Consider the following 20,375-nt stretch of genomic DNA (forward strand, 5'->3'; position numbering starts at 1 on the left):
CTGGTGAGAACATCCGTACCACTGTTGCTGGGCTCAGCAGCAGCAATGCCAGAATGTTCCCCTTCATGGCCCTGTGGCTTCTCAGGGAGTGGTGGTTTCTGGGTCCTGTCCAAGCCATCAGTCACTAACGCCAGCCCCGAACAGGTCCCCATCCCAGGGGAAGAGGCTTAACATGAAAACCACCCCAAGTTTAAGATAGGGCACAGTCTTATTAATAATAAAAGACACCACCCCTGAGCAATGATGACACACCAGATGGGCTGGGAACTCGGCACAGGTGAGTTCAGTAAATTTCATAATAATCCAGTGCCTGCTCAGGCTGCCATAACAGAATCCACAGACTGGGCACTAATCCCATCATGGGGCCCCACCCTCATGACTAATGACCTCCCAAAGGCCCCACCTCCCAACACCATCCCAAGGAAGGGAGGGAGGAGGAATCAGCATGAACTTGGGGGGGACACATTAAGTCTACAGCAGATACTAAGCATGGATATAAAAGGATGATAAAAGCAACAGAGTTCAAAGTGGCCAAATACCGTACTGAAGTGACAGAGAGTAGAATGAACTTTATCAGGACCATGCAAGGGAACTATGCAGTGGTGCAAACAGGTGAGACTCCATATGGACACGGAAATTTGGCCATGTGGGAGAACAAAGGGAAGAGAGGGGGTGAACGTGCCCAGAACTGAAAGAACTCTGGACAGAGTGCTCCCTCGGGCCCCCCTCCTGGCTGCCACTGCACGGCGTCTTCTGTCTTAGGTCCTAAGTCTCTCTTTGCAATCAGGACAATGACTGGTACCCCTGCTGAGCAGGACAGTTTGTCCATTCCCAAAGGCTCTTCTGCCTATTTCTGCTACCCACACTCCCCCCTCCCAAGTCGTCCTCTCCCCACTGCCATCACCAACTTCCTCTCCGGTCTCTCTCACGTCCCCCTCCCCTGTTCACTCCCCTTCTCCCTCTGGTGCTACCTAGCACCCTCGGATCTGCATCATTCATGGTCCCAAAGTCCCCAACAAGGACACTCCCAGCGCTCTGCCCTCCACACCCTGGACTCCTCACCGCCTAACCCTCCCCCCAACTCCCATGGCCTCTGCTCCTGCCTTGTCATCACCTGCCAGGGTCCCCCCTCTGCTGCAGGTCAAATTGTGTCCTCCAAAAAGATATGTTCAAAGCCCAACCCCTGGCACCTGAGAAGTGGGCTCTATTTGGAAACAAGTCATGGCAGATTTCATTAGTTGAGATGAAGTCATACTGGAGTAGGGTGGGCCTTTCTCTAATGATTGGTGACCTTATAAGAGGGAAACCCGACACAGAAACACAAGGAAACGGCCATATGAAGGGACTTCCCTGGTGGTCCAATGGAGAAGACTCTGCGCTCCCAATGCAGGGGGCCCTGCTTTGATCCCTGGTCAGGAACTAGATCCCACATGCCACAACTAAGACCTGGTGCAGCCTAAATAAAAAAATAAATATTAAAAAAAAAAAGGCCACATGAAGAGGCTGGCAGAGACTGGTGTGATGGTCTACAAGTCAAGGAGCACCAAGGGATTGCCAGCCACCAGAAGCTGGAGGAGACAGGAAGCATCTTCTTTCAGAGACTTCAAACACCTGCCGACACCTTAATAAGCTCCTCTTGTTTGATGCCATCTGAGTTGGTGGTCCTTTGTTACGGCAGCCCCAGCCCATGGGCCCTTCCCCTCAGCGCTCACGCACGCTCAGATCATTTTGATCTCAAACCAAAACTTCCAGCTGACTCCCACTTCCCTCCTACTATGTCCCTCTTCCGGCACCCACAGGCCACCTGAAAGGCCCTGGCGCCAGCCGAGCTCTCCCAGATGTTATCTGTACCCACCCGTGCAACTGAGACACAGCACTTCCACCTGCAACCTCAACACCCCCACGATCCATGAAAGAAAGGATTGATAGGGACTTCCCTGGTGGCATGGTGGTTAAAACTCCACGCTCCCAATGCAGGGGGCCCGGGTTCAATCCCTCGTCTGGGAACTAGATCCCACATGCATGTCGCAACTAAGAGTTCACATGCCACAACTAAGGAGCCGGCGAGCTGCAACTAAGTAGCCCACATGCCACAACTAAGACCCAGCGCAACCAAATAAATACATAAACATTTTTTTTAAAAAAAGGTTTGACAAGTTGGACTTCCTGCCCTGTGACAGGCGCTGCTAAGAGAATGAGAAGACAAGCCACAGACTGGGAGGAAAAAAAATCTGAAAAACACACATTTGATACAGGACTTGTGTTGAAAATATACAAAGCATGCTTCAAACTCAACAATAAGGAAACAAATGACCCAATCTAAAAATGGGCAGAAGACCTAAACAGACACCTCAGCAAAGAAGATACCAATGAGCATATGAAAAAATGCTCTACATCCTGTGTCATCAGGGAAATGCAAATTAAAATGAGAAACCACTACCCATCTATGAGCACGGCCAAAATCCAGAACACTGACACCACCAAGTGCTGACAAGGATGTGAAGCTACAGGAACTCTCATCCATTGCTGGTGGGAATGCAAAGTGGTCCAGCCACTCTGGAAGGTTGGCGATTTCACAGGTTGGTGATTTCTTACAAAACTAAACATACTCTCACCATATGATCCAGCAATAGCACTCCCTGGTATTTATCCAAAGGAGTTGAAAACTTATATTCACACAAAAATTTGCACATGGATGTTTACAGCAGCCTAATTTGTAACTGACCAAAACTGGGAGCAACCAAGATATCCTTCAATAGGTAAATGGATAAAGTATGGTACATCCAGACAATGGAATGTTATACAGTGATAAAGAGAAATGAGCCATCAAGCCACAAAAAGACATGGAGAAACCTCAAATGCATATTACTAAGTTAAAGAAGCCAATCTCAAAAGGCTACACACTATGATTCCAACTCTAGGACATTCTGAAAAAGGCAAAACTATGGAGACAATAAAAAGATCAGTGGTTGGACTTCCCTGGTGGCGCAGTGGTTAAGAATCCACCTGCCAACGCAGGGGACATGGGTTCAAGCCCTGGTCCAGGAAGATTCCACATGCCGCGGAGCAACTAAGCCCATGCACCACAAGTACGGAGCCTGCGCTCTAGAACCTGTGATCCACAACTACTGAGCCCACGTGCCACAGCTACTGAAGCCCGCATGACTAGAGCCCATGCTCCGCAACAAGAGAAGCCACCTCAATGAGAAGCCTGCACACTGCAACGAAGAGTAGCCCCCGCTCGCCACAACTAGAGAAAGCCCACGCGCAGCATCGAAGACCCAATGCAGCCAAAATTAAAAAAAAAAAAAAAAAAAAAAACTTAAAAAAAAAAAATCAGTGGTTGCCAGAGGTTGGCAGAGGGAGGGATGAAGAGGTGGAGCACAGGGGATTTTTAGGGCAGTGACCCTATTCTGTATAATACAATAATGATGGACACATGCCATTATACATGTGTCGAAAACCACTGAACTGTACAAAGCCAAGGGTGAAACCTAATGTCAACTAAGAACTTTAGTTAATAATAATGTATCTGGATAAACAACAAGATCCTACTGTACCTAGCACAGGGAACTATATTCAATATCCTGTGATAAAACATAATGGAAAAGAATATTAAAAGAATGTCTATGCATGTATAACTGAGCCACTTTACTGTACAGCAGAGACTGGCACAACATTGCAAATCAACTATACTTCAATTTAAAAAATGTTAAAAATAATGTAACAATATCAGCTCATTAATTGTAACAAATGTACCACATGAATGCAAGGCAGGGAAACTCTGTGTGTGTATGTGTGTGTGTGGTGGGCAAAGGGTATGTGGAAACTTTCTATACCTTCTGCTCAAATTTTCTACAAACCTAAAACTGCTCTAAAAGATAAGGTTTATTAATTTAAAAAAATTTTAACCAATTAAGATAATATATATATCACAAAAAAAGAAAACTACAGGCCAGTATCATTGATGAAAAATAGATGCAAGAATCCTCAACAAAATACTAGCAAACCAACTCCAACAGTACATCAAAAGGATCATACACCATGATCAAGTAGGATTTATCCCAGGGATGCAAAGATTCTTCAATATCCACAAATCAATCAATGTGATACAGCACATTAACAAACTGAAGAATAAAAACCATATGATCACCTCAAGAGGCGCAGAAAAAGCTCTTCATAAAATTCAACATCCATTTATGATAAAAACTCTCCAGAAAGTGGGCATAGAGGGACTATATCTCAATATAATAAAGGCCATATATGACAAACCCATAGCTAACATCATACTCAATGGTGAAAAGCTGAAAGCATTTCCTCTAAATCAGGAACAAGACAAGGATGCCCATTCTCACCACTTTTATTCGACATAGTTTTGGAATTCCTAGCCACAGCAATCAGAGAAGACAAAGTAATAAAAGTAGTGCAAATTAGAAAAGAAGAAGTAGAACTGTCACTGTTTGCAGACAACATGATACTATATGTACAAAATCCTAAAGATGCCACCAGAGAATTACTAGAACTCATTAATGAATTAGGTAAAGTTGTGGGATACAAAATTAATATACAGAAATTGCATTTCTATATACTAACAATGAAATAGCAGAAAGAGAAATTAAGGAAACAATCCCATTTACCACTGCATCGAAAATAAAATCTTAGGAATAAACCTACCTAAGGAAGCAAAAGACTTGTACTCTGAAAACTATAAGATACTGATGAAAGAAATCAAAGAGGACAGAAACAGATGGAGAGATATACCATGTTCTTGGATTGGAAGAATCAATATTGTTAAAATGACCATACTACCCAAGGCAATCTATAGATTCAATGCAATCCCTATCAAATTACCAATGGCATTTTTCACAGAACTAGAACAAAAATTTTTAAATTTGTATGGAAACACAAACGATCCCAAAAAGCCAAAGCAATCTTGAGAAAGAAAAACAGAGCTGGACGAATCAGGCTCCCTGACTTCAGACCATACTACAAAGCTACAGTCATCAAAACAGTATGGTAAGGGCACAAAGACAGAAACATTAAATCAATGGAACAGGACAGAAAGCCCAGAAATAAACCCATGCACTTATGGTCAATTAATCTACAACAAAGGAGGCAAGAATATACAATGGAGAAAAGACAGTCCCTTCAACAAGTGGTGCTGGGAAAACTGGACATCTACACATAAAAGAATCGAATTAGAACATTCTCTAACACCATGTACAAAATAAACTCAAAATGGATTAAAGACCTAAATGTAAGACCGGATACTATAAAACTCCTAGAGGAAAACAGGCAGAACACTCTTTGACATAAATCGCAACAATATTTTTTTGGATCTCTGTCCTAGAGTAATAGAAATAAAAATAAACAAATGGGACCTAATTAAACTCAAAAGCTTTTGCTCAGCAAAGGAAATCATGAACAAAATGAAAAGACAACCTACCGAATGGGAGAAAATATTTGCAAATGATGTGACCCACAAGGGATTAATTTCCAAAATATCCAAATGGCTCATACAGCTTTATATATAAAAAAATTAAAAATAAAAAAATGGGCAGGGCTTCCCTGCTGGCACAGTGGTTGAGAGTCCGCCTGCCGATGCAAGAGACGTGGGTTCGTGCCCCGGTATGGGAGGATCCCACGTGCTGCGGAGCGGCTGGGCCCGTGAGCCATGGCCGCTGAGCCTGTGCACTCGGAGCCTGTGCTCTGCAACGGGAGAGGCCTGCATACTGCAAAAAAATTTTAAAAAAAAAGGGCAGAAGATCTAAATAGACATTTCTCCAAAGGAGATGTACAGATAGCCAAAAAGCACATGAAAAGATGCTCAACATCACTAATTATTAGAGAAATGCAAATCAAAACTACAATGAGCTATCACTTCACACCAGTCAGAATGGCCATCAGCAAAAAGTCTACCAATAATAAACACTAGAGAGGGTGTGGAGAAAAGGGAACCCTCCTACGTTGTTGGTAGGAAGATAAATTGGTGCAGCCACTATGGAAAACCGTATGGAGGGTCCTTTAAAAAGTAAAAATAGAGTTACCATGTAATCCAGCAATCCTGCTCCTGGGTATATATCCAGACAAAACCATAATTTGAAAAGATACACATACCGCAATGTTCATAGCAGCACTATTTACAATAACCAAGACATGGAAGCAACCTAACTGTCCCTCTACACATGAATGGATAAAGAAGATACAGCACATATATACAATGGAGTACTACTCAGACTTAAAAAAGAATGAAATATTGGCATCTGCAGCAACATGGACGGACCTAGAGTTTATCATGCTAAGTGAAGGAAGTCAGACAGAGAAAGACAAATATATGATATCACTTATATGTGGAATCTAAAAAAAAAAAAGATACAAATGAACTTACTTACAAAACAGAAACAGACTCACAGACATAGAAAACAAACTTATGGTTACCAAAGGGGAAGGTGGGGAGGGATAAATTAGGAGTTTGTGATTAAAATATATACACTACTGTACATAAAATAGATAACCAATAAGGTCCTACTGTAGAGCACAGGGAACTATACTCAATATCGTGTAATCATCTATAATGGAAAATAATCTTAAAAAGAACAGATATATATGTATATGTATAACTGAATCACTTTGCCATACGCCTGAAACTACACAACATTGTAAATCATCTATATTTCAACAAAAATTTTAAAAAATTATACATACTGCTTTGTAACATTTTCATTTAATAATATACAGAACACTTTCCTCTGTCATCAGATAATCTAAAATACAATTTTAGTGACTGGTTCATAGTCTTTCAAAAAAGATAGCTATGTAAAATACGATACCATTCACATTTATGTAAACTTTCCAAAGCCACAGAAGAATTCCACACACTGCTCAAGGATGCTCACTCAGGTAGTAAAAGTGTAACAACATAAACAGAAAGACTCACAGACGCTAAACCCTGCTTACCTCTGGGGAGAGTGGAAGGGGCTTCAAAGGGAGCTTCAAATACATGTTTTATATTTTTATGCAGGCAAAATGCCACACTGTTCAATTTTATTAAACCTGGGTGGCAAATATGAGAGGGATTTGTTTTATTGGTCTCTGAACTTTCCTTTGTTTGAACTATTTCACACTCAACAAGAAATAAAATGCAGATGGAAGGAAATGGTTTAAATGCCCGAACACAAGATTCAAGAATTAAATTGGCTCTGAACGTAATTTGTGATGAAACTGAATAGTAATAAGGATGTGCCGTTTGTCAGAAATTGTCTGCACCCTTTTGCACGTGCGATGGGTGATGATAAAAATCTCAGCTCCACTAATACAATACTTGCCAGGTGCTGACATTGCTGGAAATGCTTCTGTGTTAGCCCATCAGGGCCTCCCCAGGCAAAGACCACCAGGCACATGCCTCTGGTTGAACAGAGTGCGTTTATCACTCCCTGCAGCCAGGAAGAACACATAGCATAAGGAATCATGGCGTTGCTCTAAGAGGATGCTTGAAAAGACTTACAGTGATTTGGCTTAGGTGCGGTGATACTGAGGGAATTCCCTGGCGGCCAGTTGTTAGGACTTGATGCTTTCACTGCTGGGAGAAAAGGTTCCATCCCTGGTTGGGGAACTAAGATCACGCAAGTGGAGGTGGGGGCAAAAAAAAAAAAAAAAAAAGAAAAAAAGAAAAAGAAAGAAAGAAACTAGGTTTGGTGATATTGAGGAAGGCTTAAAGAGAGCCAGGCTTGGGCTTCCCTGGTGGCACGGTAGTTAAGAATCCGCCTGCCAATGCAGCGACACGAGTTTGAGCCCTGGTCCGGGAAGATCCCACATGCCATGGAGCAACCAAGCCCGTGCGCCACAACTACGGAGCCTGCGTTCTAGAGCCCGCGAGCCACAACTACTGAAGCCCACGCGCCTAGAGCCCGAGCTCCACGACAAAGAGAAGCCACGGCAATGAGAAGCCCATGCACCACAACGAAGAGTAGCCCCCGCTCACCACAACTAGAGAAAGCTCACGTGCAACAATGAAACTCCAACACAGCCAAAAATCAAATAAATAAATAAATAGGGAAACTGAGGCACTGGGAGGGGGCGCAACTCGCCCACCATGGCAGTGGGACCCCAGACCGGTGTCAGAAGGAGTCTGGCAGCGGGACCATCGGGGGTCCCGGACTCCCGGGGTGAAAACGTCGGGAGCCCCTACCTAGGTCCCCGAGGTCTACCGGCCTTCGGAGCTACCTCCATGGGGCAGGAGACGGTGTCAAAACGACCCTACCCGCTGCCCTTAGAGCTCCGCCCCGGCCTGTGACCGCCCAACCCCTCGCTGAGCCCCCGCTGGGCTCGGAGAACTGGGGCCGCCCCAGCAGTGGCGGGAGGTACCACCACCACTCTGAGGCCGGAAGAGATGGGGCGTTCCAGGAATTGGCGGAACCTCTGGGGTGGGAGGAGTTCCCGCCCACTGCAACGGATTGAGCTCTAGGACAGAATCCATGCACCTAGGGCGTGTTTTGAGGCTGAGACTGCTTTTCCCCCATGGGCGTGGCTGTATCTGTCCCCGCCCTTCTGGGGGGGGCGCACCTAACAGATGATGCTTCCTCAGGGGTGTGGTTTCTATTTGTCTACACCTCTGCGAGTGGTTTTTGTGTCCCCCCCCCCCCCCCCGCCGCCGCCTGCTCGAGGAAGTTTTACTTTTCTGCATGTTTATAAGGCTATCAAAGGATATACCCATATTCAGGATTTTCTCTTAATTTTTTTACAAAAATGGGATCGTTTCATACACATTTCTATGCAACTAGTTTAAAAAAAAAAAAAAACTAAATAAATAATACAATGATAATCTGCCCAAACCAAAGCATAGGGTCTCTTTGAAGGCTAAGGACTTTTTCTGGCAATCCATTGTCAATAAAAAGATCCTCTCAGTCCCAACACCCTGTCCCCCAGCACTCTCCCCAAAGACAAACACTGTCACCAGCGTTTTGTGTAACGTTTCAAAGACTTTCTGTGTGTGCACAAACAAAAATGCGGCTGATTCCTCTAATAAATACTCATTAAGCATCTCCTATGTCCCGGACCGGTCTCTGCACTGGACGATATGGTGGTAAATGACCGCAAAAATCCCTTATCCTTCTTAGATTCCAGTGAGGAGGAACAAGAAATAACCCATATTGGGAATTCCCTGGCTGTCCAGTGGTTAGGACTCCATGCTTCCACTGCCAGGGGCCCGGGTTCAATTTTGGTGGGGGAACTAAGATCGCACAAGTCTCTGGGCACGGCCAAAAAAATAAAAAAGTAAACAATGGATGCAACTAGAGATTATCATACTAAGTGAAGTAAGTCAGAAAGAGAAAGACAAATACCAAATAATATCACTTACATGTGGAATCTAAAATATGGCATAAGTGGACCCATCTACAAAACAGAAACAGAGTGACAGACATAGAGATCAGACTTGTGGTTACCAAGGGGGAGGAGGGTGGGGGGAGGGATGGACTGGGATTTGGGGGTTGATAGAAGCAAACTATTATATTTAGAATGGATACGCAACAAGGTCCTAACGTATAGCACGGGGAACTATATTCAATATCCTGATAAACCATAATGGAAAAGAATTCTAAAAAAAGAATGTACACATGTGTGTACGTATTTGTATAACTGAGTCACTCTGCTATACAGCAGAGACTGGCACGATACTGTAAATCAACTATACTTCAATTAAAAATAAAGAAAGATTAACCGTATTAACAAATAGCATATATAATAAATATAATATATCCCAGTATGGGGGCACATGTTAAGGGCACAGTACACAGGTAAGGAACAGGGGAGTGTCTGTGAGCACCTGACCCTCTGCTGCCTCTCCCAGGCCCAGCACAGCTGTTTGATTCCCATCACACACAGGGAAGCCTCCACTCTGCCCTGACCCCCACCTCACCCACACCCCACCTCCCCAGAGAGCCAGCCCCAACCTTCTCCAGGTTCTAGAAGGAATGCTTCTGGTGCTGGAGGGCTCACCCAGGGGGGACTGAACGGGGGTTGGGGCAAGGCTGGGGATGTGTTTACATGATCTAGAAAGTGAAAAGCCAATCCACAGAATAGGAGGAAATAATTGGAAATCATATATCTGATAAGGGAATTGTACCTAGAATGGATTTTTAAACACTCCTACAACTCAAGAATAAAAAGATAAGTTATCCAGTAAAAGTGGGCAAAGGAGCTAAAGAGACATTTCTCCAAGAAAGACACACAGGGAGCCAATAAACACATGAAAAGATGCTCAACACCATGAGCCACGAGGGAAGTGCACACCCAAACCACGACGAGGTATCCCTCACACCCACTAGGGCAGCTGGAATCAAAAAGTCAAATAACAACGAGTCTTGGTGACATGTGGAGAAATCAGAATCCTCCCTCACTGCTAGTGGGAATGTAAAATAGTGTAGCTGCTGTGGGAAAAGGTCTGGCAGTTCCTCAAGTGAGTAAACATACAGTTCCCACATGACCCAGCAATTCCACTCCTAGGGATCTAGCAAAAGAGTTGAGAACGGCTTCAAACACACACTTGTACACAAATGTTCACAACATTTGTTCACAACGCCAAAAGGTGTTAGCCACCCAAGTGTCCATCAGCAGATGAATGGATAAACATGGGGTCCATCCTCACACGGGACTATTATTCAGCCTTAAAAAGGAAGGAAATTCTGACACAGGTTACAACGTGGATGAACCATGAAAACGTTATGAAAGAAGCCATTCGTAAAAGACCACATTCTCTATGATTCTATTCATACGAAATACCCCAAAGAAGGAAATCTATAGAGAAAGAAGGTAGATTAGTGGTTGCTTAGGGCTGGGGTAGGGGTTGGGGAGATCGGGGGTGACAGGTAAAGGGTACAGGGTTTCTTTTTGAGGTAGTGAAGATATTCTTAAAATGACTGTGACGGGAGTTCCCTGGTGGTGCAGTGGTTAAGAATCCGCCTACCAATGCAGGGGACACGGGTTCGATCCCTGGTCCAGGAAGATCTCACATGCCACGGAGCAACTAAGCCCGTGCGCCACAACTACTGAGCCTGCGCTCTAGAGCCCACGAGCCACAACTACTGAGCCCACGTGCCACAACTACTGAACCCGCGCACCTAGAGCTCGTGTTCTGCAACGAGAAGCCACCATAATGAGAAGCCCGAGCTCGCCACAACTGGAGGAAGCCCACACCCAGCAATGAAGACCCAATGCAGCTAAAAATAAATATAAATAAATTTATTTTTTAAAATGACTGTGATGATGGTTGTCCAACTCTGCGAATACGAAAAGCCATTAAAGTGTACACTTCAAATGGTGAATGGTATGGTACGTGAGTTATATTTCAATGAAGCTTTTCGAAAAAAATACACACTAAGCTCTTTAAATAAAAACAAGATTTGTGGCTATTGGCTATCATACTGGTCAGCACATGCCTCCGTGAAAGAAAAACACCAGAAAAATCAGAGCTTGCAGGACACCAAAAACTGCAAGTATTCACTCTGAGAAATCAGACAGGGTAGAAAAAAAACCCGTGGACTAAAATTGACAGAAGAATCATATCTTCTTAGCAAAAGTGAGCTCTGCAAAACCTGGCCAGGGAATCTTGCCATAGAAGGAAACTTCAAAAAGATGCAAAGCTAGCTTAGGTGAGTAAGGTGAACCCAGCCACACAAGTGAGGGCTGACTCAACCCTTCCACCTCACCATGAACTTGAGAGCTGTGTGCTTTCAAGTACTGGCCAGAATTCGGGGGGGTGGGGGGAGCTCGTTTCACACCCCGGGGAGCCACTCCCAGCACAATGTGGCATTTTCCATTACAATCGAAAATGTATCCATCAGTTGTCTTCTTGGGCTTAAAGAACACACGTTGGTACATGCAGAGATCTAAAAACTCACAAAAGCAACTGGAAATTTTGATGGCTTTCAAGGGGCTCAACCAAGTGACATGAGGACCCTTTTCCACAGTGTACCTTTGGTACCAGACGTTGCCCAGTTTTTCACAAGGAGAATTTGTTCACTTAACTACACAAATTAAGATAGGCTTGCACCTGGACAAACATCTCCTGGAGCACCAGAATCTCCGCAACAGAATACAAAGAAATTATAAGGGACTAAAAATAACTCCATCCAAGCACAGTTGTGGCGAATTCTGAACAAGATACAAAATGACCCAAAACCCAGTTGCTACTTCTGAGGTGCTGGGGGAAAAGCAGGGTACTGCGCATGATACCTGCACGGCAGCACCACCAAGGGCGTGAGGCCACCTACGCCACCCCTCTGGGGGGACCCATGGACCTGCCCCATTTAAAGGACCAGCTCCCCCGCCTCAGGGAGCGAGCAAGGGCCCCTGATACTTGTTTCTTCTCCCTCACAGCACGAGTACCAGTAAAACCCTGCCTTAATTCCTCATCCGGCTTCCTATCAATTTCTATTGATTAAAGAGTCCAAGGATGGGTCTTCCCTGGTGGCGCAGTGGTTGAGAGTCCGCCTGCCGATGCAGGGGACACGGGTTCGTGCCCCGGTCCGGGAGGATCCCACATGCCGCGGAGCGGCTGGGCCCGTGAGCCACGGCAGCTGAGCCTGCGCGTCCGGAGCCTGTGCTCCACGACGGGAGAGGCCACGAGAGTGAGAGCTCCGCGTACCGCAAGGAAAAAAAAAAAAAGTCCAAGGAGCCAAGTGGGTAACAAAATTGTAAAACACTGAGGGAAAAAAAAACACCACGTACAAAGGAGATGTCAGGAACTAATTACATCTTAACATATATACTGGTTCTCTATCAAGGGCAATTTTGCCCCCTGGGGGGACCTTGGCAGTGTCTGGAGACAGTTTGGAACGTCACGACTGATTGGGGAGGGACTCCCACTGGCATCTGGTGAGTGGAGGCCAGGGATGCTGCTCAACATCCAACAGTGCACAGGACGGTCCCCCAAAAAAGAACTATCTGGTACTAAATGTCAACAGTGCTAAATTTGAGAAACCCTGGGGTATAAAAACTAAATCCCAAAAATAATGTTGGAAGGGGAAAAAAGAAAAAAGCAGGCGAGGACTATGCAGAGTAGTATTCCATTATGTCAGTTTTTAAACACACACACACACACACACACACACACACACACACAACCAACCAATCAAACAAACAAAAAACCTACATACACAGACTAGAAAGTGATATGTCAAATTACAGATGGCTACCTCTGGGGAGGGAGGGAGACAAATATCTGTACTGTTTTCCCAGTGTGTGCAGCAAATATGACTAAATGTTAAAATTTGTATATTACTTCTGTACATTTCTTTGAATTATTTCATTAAAAAGCAAATATGGAAATGGTGTTTCGTTGAGATTAAGGAATTACTTTGGATCTGGAAGAAAATCATTTCTCTGTGAAAACTCAGCAATAATAGAATAACGGTATCATGGTAGCTAATGAATGTCTACTCCACATCATGCATCACTCACTCTAAACAGGTTTTCTCCATATCTGCACTATTAAATAATTTTAGTTGTTAAGTGCAGCCCCATTCAGGGCAGGGTGTGGAGAAGCATCCCTGGCTTCCACCCACTAGATGCCAGTAGCACCCCACCTCCACCCGCCAGGTGGTACAAAAATGTCTCCAGATATTGCCAAGTGTCCCTGGGGGTAAAACTATCCCAGGGTTGAAAAATCACTGCTCTAGACCGTTCATTTGATACTAGAGTCTTTTCTCCCAAGTCCAAGGTCGTAAGTGCTGTCATTCTGCCGCCTGCATTTCAGGGGTCTAAGACTTTAATATGAGGATGACGACCACAGTGATGACCTGAAACTAACAATAATCAACATCTTTTTTTTTTTTTTTTTTTTTTGGCCAAATCGCTTAGCATGCGGGATCTTAGTTCCCCGACCAGGTATTGAACCCGGGCCCTCGTCGGTGAAAGCTCAGAGTCCTAACCACTGGACCGCCAGGGACTTCCAATAATAATCCACACTTTACATCCCACACATCACTTGCTAAATGCACGTACCGTTATGCACGTTCGATTTACAGACTGGAAACAGGCTCTGAGGCTTAGCAACTTGCCTACTATCACCGGAGAGCTGATTAAGGCTTGCGGCCACGACTGGCGCCCAAGACTGGCGCCCAGCTGAGCAGAAGGTCTGACGGGACACGAGTGAGATAGTAAAAATCAGCTGAGAAAGTACCTGCCCTGTCATTCATCATGCTGGGAGGGCGGATGAAGCCAGCTGCACAATTAGCAGGAAACGTATCCTCCAAGAACATGCTACAGCTGTAAAGTGTCAAAACAACTCCCTTTTGAGCCATTCCCGTCTACCTCGCTGAATACTCTGTCCATTAAAAGCACAGCTTCTGACCAAAGTCCAATCAAAAGGAAGGCAACGTCCCTCTCCTGCCTGTCAGGCCTGATTTTCTTGGACACCAAGAATCCGTCTCCACCTCCACCTAGGTGCAGGGCTCAGATAAGGGGTTTCCGAACATACAATCCACAGGCATCTTATCTTCGCGGTTCCCAACGAAACAGGGCCTGGGTCCACGTCGCCGTCCAGACCCAACGCTGACCCCTCTGCACGGAGCTCCGTTTTGCTCTGAGCCAATGGAAACCAGGCTGCACTTATATCTCACCTACACCCACCCTTCCCCAAAATCCTACAGTGAGTCCGACCCGGGTCCTAAGGTCCCGCGCTAACCAAAACCTCCGGGGCTCAGTCCCGTCCAACCGGCCTCCACCCGGGCGGGACCCGGGAATTCGCGCTTTAAATGACCCCGCCCCCTACTCTTGGTACTGTGCCCCGCCCTCTGACCCATTCCCACCGCCGCCCGCCACTCCTCCAGCCTCGGCCGACGAGCTGACCCGGGGCCAGGACCTGTGGTGGACACAGGAAAAACCTCCCTCTGGAGAAACAAGCTGTCGCTTGAAGGCAACCGCAGCTCCCGGCGCCCGCTCCCCGACAGCCGCTTCCGCTTCCGGCTCCAGGGCTGCTGGGAGCGGAAAAGTGGGCAAGCCTTCGGCTTGGGACTGGTGGAGCCCCGAGGATGGGCGGGCCAACAGCATCCTCCAATCATCGAGCAGAGAAAGGCGATTTTTTTTTTTTCCCCCGCCCCCCCCGCGGGACGCGATTGGACCCAATGTCCAGGCCCTCCCCTCTAGGTTGTTCCTGAAACCGAAATTAAGTTGTGGGCGCGGTTAAGGAGGGACCCGCCCAGTGGGCGTGGTTATCGCCTAACGAGGCCCAGGGATGCTGCTGGGGGCGTGGCCTCCCGCTAATCCCTGAGCGCCCAGGTTACTCTGATAAGCAACGGCCGCTCGCATAAGCAATAAATGCTTATTTCTCTGAACATGTTCCTCATGCTAACACACCCCTATAAAAAGACATTCCCATTGTTGGAATGTTTCTCCCCTGAAAGTGTTTTATTTCTTGGGGAAATGGGGTCATATTTTATTCATTTCTCTACGTGTTGCTTTTGTTACTAATCTATGCCTTGTGATATCCTATAGTGGCCACTGGATGGCGACCTAGTTCATGTTTTCACTTTTGTACCTATATATGTATTTGAAGTGGGTGTACCCGGGGAAAATGCGTGGGTACTCCTCAAAAAAAATGCTCTTTAAGCATCTCTGTATTCCAGACTCTATTGTCTGCATGCGGGAAGACAGCAGTAAACGAACACAAAAATCCTTGCCCTCATTCTTCTTAGATTCCAGTGGGGAGGGACAAAAATTAACCATATAAAGAGCATACATAATAAATATAATGTATAATGTGGACAGGGGAGTGGCTCTGACACCTGCTGCTTCTGCTGCCTCCCCAGGGCCCTGCACAGCTCTTTGGTTCCAATCACACAGAGAAGCCTCTACCCTGCCCTAACCGCCCCCTCTCCCCCTTTAGGGACCCATCCCCAGCCTTTTTCCAGGTTCTAGGCAGGATGCTTCTGGTACAGGGAGGGCTGCCAGGGTGACTGAGGTGAGGCTGGGGCAGGCCTGAGGGCTCTGCGAGCAGTTCCTGGCTGTGAACTGTCATCTCAGGCGTTTGGAGAAGTTCAGATGTGCAGTGGATGGTGTCCAGGATGGGCTGCAGCTGGTTTATTTGCATTAAATTAACAGGCTCAATTTTGGGAGAATTGAAAATTCTTATAGGTCTCCTTTTTTTAAAGGCATGTCTGTCGATTCAGAAATGATAACTTCATCATAATATAGTGTACATAAGTCAGTTCAGAGTGAATCATGGAACCGAATGTAAGAGATAAAATACTAAAACATCTGAAAGACACACAGGAGAAAAAATCTTGGGACTTCCCTGGTGGCTCAGTGGTTGGGACTCCGCACTCCCAATGCAGGGGTCCCAGGTTCCATTCCTGGTCAGGGAACTAGATCCCACATGCATGCCACAACTAAGAGTTCACATGCCGCAACTAAGGCCCAGCGCAACCAAATAAATAAATAAATACTAAAAAAAAAATCTTTGTGACCTTCGGTTAGGCAAAGAATTCTCAGCTAGGATATAAAATGTGGCAAATGCACACAATGAAAAGATCAAGTTGCTCATTAAACTTTTAAACATTTGCTCATTGAAAGGCACTATGAAGAAAGCAAGCAGGCAAGCCACAACAAGGAGAAGATATTTGTGAAATAGACACTAACAAAGTAATTGTATCCACAATATACAAAGAAAGCGTTCGGTGGAGAAAATAGTGACCACAAGAGGGCGCCCTTTCACTAGCAAAACCTCCTAGTTGGCTGTTTTGGTCGGCACAGCCACTTAAGTATTTCAGGATAAAGGGGATGTTACCGAACCAAACTGGGTCTGCTCACCTGCGGGCAGTAAAACCAATTTACTGACCCGGGTTGTGGTGAAGGAAAGGGCAGTGTTTATCGCAGGCGCCAAGCCAGGAGTCCAGGCAGCTAGTGCTCAAAAGCCCCAGACTCACTCCCCAATAGTTTTCTGGGAAAGGGTTTTAAAGACGGGGTGAGGGAGGGGGTGGTGTGTGTGCGTGATCAGCTGGTGACGTTCTTCTGATTGGTTGGTGGTGAGGTAGTCAGGCGTGAACATCTTACACCTTCTGGTTCCAATTGGTCTGGGGTCTACGTGCTTGTGGGAATCATGCAGTTTACTTTTTCCACCTAGTGGGGGTTTCAGTATCTGCAAAACAGCTCAAAGGACACGGCTCAGAATATTATCTATAGCCCTTGAGGAGGAACGGAAGGTCCTTGACTTTAATGGCTAAATCATTGCTATTTCGTCTTGCTTGGCTGTTTTACTTTCTTTCTGCATTTTCTCCCTTCTCTGATTGAATTTATTCTTTGGAACTTGAGGAAGGCCTAGGAGGCTAAAGGTTTTTTTTACAGACGGGAGGAAGGTGGAGGACGTGGTGGGCGGGTTTGTCCTGCAAAGGCCCCATAGGGTCCTGCTTGGTTACAGGGGCACAGAATGCAATTTACATCCAGAGTTACGGGGGGAAATATGAATAATTTACATATACGTATGTATATATACACAGAGAGAAAATGAAAAAGCAAAAGGGACGAGAGATTAACATTGGGGAAAGTGGATGAATGGTATATTCAGGAGTTCTTGGTGTGATCTTGCAACTTTTCTTTAAGCTTGAAATTATATCAAAATAAAAAGTTATCCCCAAGTAATGTCCTAGTTTGTACCAGAAAGCATATAGATAGCCAACCAGCGATAAAAGGACATGAGTAATCTATTTTAATTGTCCACAACCATTTGCTTTCATTCTTTTTCCTGGTTTTATTGCTGTGCTGTGTTTTCCAAGAATATAACTGGTAAGATCATCCCTTTGAGGAATTTTATAATAGCTTATTTGTGGTTGAAAACAGTGGGTCCCGGGCTTCCCTGGTGGTGCAGTGGTTGGGAGTCCGCCTGCCGAGGCAGGGGACACGGGTTCGTGCCCCGGTCCGGGAAGATCCCACGTGCCGCGGAGCGGCTGGGCCCGTGAGCCATGGCCACTGCGCCTGCGCGTCCGGAGCCTGTGCTCCGCAACAGGAGAGGCCACAACAGTGAGAGGCCCACAAAAAAAAAAAAAAAAAGAAAGAAAAGAAAACAGTGGGTCCCAAATGAGGCTGCTTCCCTCAGTCACGTGGAAGCTTTTTCTTTTTGGTTTTTCATGCCGAATTTTATTCTCACATGTATTTCCTTAAATAATAAACTAGACACACAGATTGGGACAGTAACAGGACAAATTCTCCATCGTCACTTGGAATCATGTCCAGCACTGCAAATCCAGGGAGAGCACAGGTTCTCACACTGGGATGGCCAGACCAACTGCATCAGCTAGCCACTCCCCCCACCCCGGTCTGGCTAGAAATGCAAATTCTCAAGCTCCCCCCACCCACCAGTAGGGGTTCTTATTCACACATGAGTTGAAGAACCATTGCCTCAAAAATATGAAGGTAAATAACCTAAGAACAGTAACAAACAGCAGACTTCAAGGAACCCCACCGAGGACACAGCAGGGGATGCTCATTTGTCATTTGAGATCTTTGGGTTCCATTTGCTTCATGTTATTTTGTGTTTATATTTTTAAAATTGAAATCTAGTTGCTTTACACTATATTAGCGTCAGGTGTGCAGCATTATGATTCAGTATCATTACAGATTACACTCCATTAAAAGTTATTACCAAAGAATGGATTTATTTCACGTTTAGAAGCAACGTGTCAGTGTACTTCTTTGGTGGAGCGTTATTTTAAAGTATCCTAGATGCTAGATAATAGAAAGATGGATAAACAGAGGAACTGAAGGGTCAGGGCTCCACCCACAACAACGACCCAGATCCCTCTGACTCTGTGATTCTGGCGTCCCATCTCAGAGGATGGGCAGGAATGAGCCTCTAAATCAGGACTGGAGGTGGACAGCCTAGAGGCTGATGAGGGCAAGCTGGAATCTGGCTATCAGGAGATCCCTTCTGAGAAGGAAGAAGTTCCTACCACCGTGAATCCCCTAATGTGAAAGCTTCCCCGCTGGGAGGATGTGGAGCCACCGGGCCCTCAGGCACTAGGGGTGGGAAAGGAAGATGGGGCAGCTGCCTTGGAACAGCCTGGCAGCTTCTGAAAAGGTTAAGCAGACACCTGATCAGACCATACCTACCTTGTGGGCATCCACCTGAGAGAGATGAAAGCAAATGCCAATGCACAGACCTGTACACGGATATTCATAACAACTTTACTCGTGATCATTCCAAACTGGAAACAAAACAAATGTCCATCAGCAGGTGGTAGAATAGTACTAGGCCATAAAAAGGAAGCAAGGGGCTTCCCTGGTGGCGCAGTGGTTGCGAGTCCGCCTGCCGATGCAAGGGACGCGGGTTCGTGCCCCGGTCCGGGAGGATCCCACATGCCGCGGAGCGGCTGGGCCCGTGAGCCGTGGCCGCTGAGCCTACGCGTCCGGAGCCTGTGCTCCGCAACAGGAGAGGCCGCGACAGTGAGAGGCCCGCGTACCAAAAAAAAAAAAAAAAAAGGAAGCAAGTACTGATACATGCAAAAACATAGAGGAACCTCAAGAAGATATGCTCAGTGAAAGAAGCCAGACCCCAAAGATTACAATCTTATGACCCCATTTACACGACATTTCTAGAAAAGGGGAGACAGAGAGCTATGGATGTGAGGGGAGGAGGGATCCACTCCAAACGGACAAAAGGGACATTTCTGAGGTGATGGAAGTTTGCTCAAATTGGATTGTGGTGATGGTTGTACAATTGGACAAATTGACCAAAAATCATGGAACCCTGTGCTTAAACACAGGTCAACTCGCATTTTGTACACGTCAGTGAAGCTGTAGTAAAAAGTTTCCCCAGAAGAGGGCGCCAGAGACCACAAATTCAACTCTGAACACGCCTTGGGTGGGAGACGTACGGCCACCTTCCCCTCTTTCCACCTCATAAAGGGAGTGAGCTGGACCCCGAGGACGGTGTTCTGCAGCCTCTCCACACCGTGGGGGGTCTCGCTGGGCTAAAGCCACCCCCTTCCCTTAGATGATGCCATTGGAGCAAACAACTGGCCAACTGGGAGTTTGTCCATAAGCCCTCAGCAGCCTAAAATGCCTGGTTTAACCAACCGTAGTCCCGCTGAGCCCTAAATGTACACCAGGGGGCTGGATGGTCAAGTCAGTTAAGCACGTGACAGGGAGGGGTGATGTTGGGACATCACCTGGGTCACATCCCTTCATCAAGTCCCAGCGGAGGGGTATTTACGGTGCAAAGTATGGATTGGGATGAACTGACAATATCGGATGTAACAAGGGGGCCAGGGCTTGGCCATCAAAAGACAACCTCAGGGGACTTCCCTGGTGGTCCAGTGGTTAAGACTCTGCGCTCCCAGTGCAGGGGGCCCGGGTTCGATCCCTGGTCAGGGAACTAGATCCCT

General features: G+C 46.1%; 1 pseudogene; it reads right to left on the reverse strand.

The window, feature by feature from the left end:
- LOC131754457 (zinc finger protein 77-like) overlaps window positions 1–15,059 on the reverse strand; it is a 60,486-nt pseudogene extending 45,427 nt beyond the window's left edge.
- Between the last annotated feature and the right edge of the window lie 5,316 nt (window positions 15,060–20,375).

Source organism: Kogia breviceps, chromosome 4 (assembly GCF_026419965.1).
Source record: "Kogia breviceps isolate mKogBre1 chromosome 4, mKogBre1 haplotype 1, whole genome shotgun sequence".
NCBI classification, from domain to species: Eukaryota; Metazoa; Chordata; class Mammalia; order Artiodactyla; family Physeteridae; genus Kogia; species Kogia breviceps.